The sequence below is a fragment of the Lactuca virosa genome, chromosome 4, assembly GCF_052849685.1.
Source record: "Lactuca virosa cultivar CGN04683 chromosome 4, Lactuca_virosa_CGN04683_v6, whole genome shotgun sequence".
Classification (NCBI taxonomy): Eukaryota; Viridiplantae; Streptophyta; class Magnoliopsida; order Asterales; family Asteraceae; genus Lactuca; species Lactuca virosa.
The window spans coordinates 428,427,042-428,430,414 of NC_136429.1; the positions used below are offsets into that span (position 1 = coordinate 428,427,042).

Sequence of the window (3,373 nt, forward strand, 5' to 3'; positions counted from 1 at the left end):
TATGTATATAAATCTTCGATTTTAAAATGTTTGGCTTTAGATTATGTTATTTTGGTATTTAAGTACTAATATTTTGTTTTGGATTAAGTAATTATTTGATGTTTTTGGTATTTGAATGTAATGTTTTTTCTGCATTTTAAGCAGATATATATATATATATATATATATATATATATATATATATATATATATATATATATATATATATATATATATATATTTAAATTCATCAATTTTCTGTCGCTGATTCTAGGAAATCCATTGCTAAGTAGGTCTGTCAGTATTTCGTAGGTAAAAATTCAGTTTTAGTCAAACTTCACTCTGATCACTAAATCGTAGGAAATTCGTCGCTAAATAGGTTCATCGGCATTCCGTAGTTAAAAAGTCAAATTTAGTCAAACTTGACTCCCGTCCTTATTTCGTAGGAAATTCATCGGTATTCTATTGGTATTATACCTACGGAAAAAGTCGTCAGTATTCTGTAGCTAATCCATCGCAAATCCGTAGATACTATTTTCCCACGAGCTATTTTAAAGCCTTTTTTTCGGTCACATTTCCATAGGTATCTCCCTATAAGTACGGATTGTGATTTAGGTATTATGATCAGATTTTCTGGTAATGTTAAAATAGGAGGAGGAAACACCTGAGGTTCATGCATCCTTTAATTTGTCCTATAGTATCTTTATCTTTATAAGATTATAATATTGAGGTGCTGCAGTAGTAATAAACGTGGGAATAAGTAAAGCCTCCTCCACTAGGCTTGTAAGATTTGATTGAAGTATTAAGCTGAAAAGTAAAAGTAGCGCTTCTCCATGCATGCTATATATATGGAGCTTACACATCTTCTCCTAACCAACTCATCCCGTTGAGTAACAATGGCCATCGATATGACCATCATCTTCATGGTCTCCTCTTTCATTCTCTCCATCTACTACATCTGCAACAGAAAACCCAAGAGTTCCAAGCCTCTCAACCTACCACCAGGCCCACCAAAGCTACCCATCATTGGAAACCTCTATCAAATTGGCCTAGCACTGCCGCATCGTGCTTTCCTTGACTTGTCCAAGAAATACGGCCCCATAATGAGCCTGCAACTCGGACAGATCTCCATGGTCGTCGTCTCGTCACCTCGGTTAGCTGAAGAAGTACTAAAAACTCACGACCTAGCCCTTGCAAGCCGCCCATATGCACTTCTTGCTGATATTCTGTTGTACGGAGGCATTGACATTGCTTTTGGTCGTTACAGTGATTACTGGCGACAAATGAAGAAGATCGTCACCATGGAACTCTTAAGTGTCAAAAAAGTTTAATCCTTCATGGGCTTTAGGGCGATAGAGATCGATCGTTTCACGGAGGTGGTTCAATCCTGCGTTGGAAAGCCTGTACACATACGCAAAAGGGTTATGAAAATGAATAATACTGTCGTGTGCAAGTGTTTGTTTGGAAATGATTGCAGACAACAGGATGTGTTGATCGAATTGGCGGAACAAGTGGTGGCGTTATCCAGTGGGTATTATGTTGCAGACCTGTTTCCTACGTTAACTTTCCTTTCTACCATTTCTGGGATGAAATCTAGGTTGACGAAGATTCACAAGTCTCTTGATAACATTTTTGATGAAATCTTTGAGGAACGTCGAATCAGAAGACAAACAGTTGGTCCAACAGAAGACGATCTGATTGATGTTCTTTTCAACATCAAAGAGCGTGGTGGTCTTCGGTTCCGAGTCACAGACAACAATATCAAGGCGATCTTTCTGGTATATGCTCATTTAATTTATACTATAGTTCACTTATATCATATTCATTATGTTGACAGCTACTACTTGGTTTTTTTCATTCTTTACATATTATAAAGGTAACTTAAAGTAATAATATTCAACTACATATCTTGTTTCTTCTCTATTATATACTTATTAAGTTTATTGTATGTGACATAAGTTGATGATTTTTTTAAACGTGTTTAAATAACTTCTAATTCGAATGATATATCACAGAATATGCTTATATGAGGAACGGATACAAGTGTTGTGACCATTGAATGGGCAATGACAGAGTTGATGAGAAACCCTGATGTGATGATGAAGGCCCAAGCAGAAGTGAGAGAAGCATTTAAGGGAGAGAAAACAATCGCCGAGACTGAACTACATAAGTTGGTTTACCTTAAACACATAATCAAAGAAACTTTAAGACTTCACATTACTATTCCACTATTACTACCAAGGGAATGTAGAGAGCAGGTTAAAATTGGTGGTTATGATATACCCGAAAAAATGAAAGTCGTTGTTAATGGCCTTGCATGCGGAACTGATCCTGAATATTGGGATGATGCACAAACCTTCAAACCAGAGAGATTTGAGAACACTTCATACGATTTCTTTGGTACAAGCTTCGAGTATATCCCTTTTGGATCAGGGAGGAGAATTTGTCCTGGGATTGCTTTTGGTTTGGTATCTATTGAGCTCACTCTTGTTAGATTGCTATACCACTTCAATTAGCAACTTCCTAATGGATTAAGTCCTAAAGATATTGACATGACTGAGAGTCATGGAGTCACTGCAATTAAGAAAGATTCATTGGAGGTTATCCCAACTGTTTTTATTCCGTTTTGATTACTCTTTGGTTAATTTTAATAAAGAATAAAGGTCCTTGAAGTCGATCAATATTTTTCTAATGGTAAATTTATTTAAAAAAAAAAGAAGGTAAATTCCATTAAAGTCATTAAGTTTAAAGGAAAATTTTATTTTGATACTATGTTAGTCTTTGTCTCAAATTGGACACCCTGTCTACCAATTTGTTAAAATATTGACTAGTTAAATCGGTTCCCTACTAACATGACAGTTTTGATGACGTATCGGTTTTAATAATGTGGTACTTTTGATGACATCACATTTTAGATGTCAAAAAAAAAAAAAACTAAAATATAGGAAGTTTTGTGATAATGTTTCAAAATATAGTGAGTTTTGTATTAATATCTAAATTAAGTACACAAAAAGATGATTATTACTATTTTAATTATTTAAAAAGAGAGAGAAAGTGAAGAGATCATCAAGAGAGAGAAAGTGAAGAGAGAAAGAGAAGTGTATGTTCCTTTGTTAGTCGTAATGATTCCTGAAATGAAATAGTGATCACAACCGATGACAGGAAGCATTAAGGGTATTGTAACATCCGTCACTTGAGGTAATATTTAATTTAAAATATTTGTAATTTATTTGTTTGGACTATGGAATAAGTAATGGAATATTGAGTGGGCTTTAGCAAGTGGGCCGATAAGAATGGGCTACCGGAAGTCGTACGCTAGGCGTAAGTCTGGCGTACGCGGGGCGTAGTGCAACATTGAATGCGGGGGCAGAGGTGCGTACGCGCAGCGTACCAA

General features: G+C 35.5%; 1 pseudogene; it reads left to right on the plus strand.

Moving 5' to 3' along the window:
• The first annotated feature begins 875 nt into the window (after window positions 1-875).
• LOC145169152 (cytochrome P450 Tp9025-like) lies at window positions 876-2,609 on the plus strand (annotated as a pseudogene).
• Window positions 2,610-3,373: the final 764 nt, after the last annotated feature.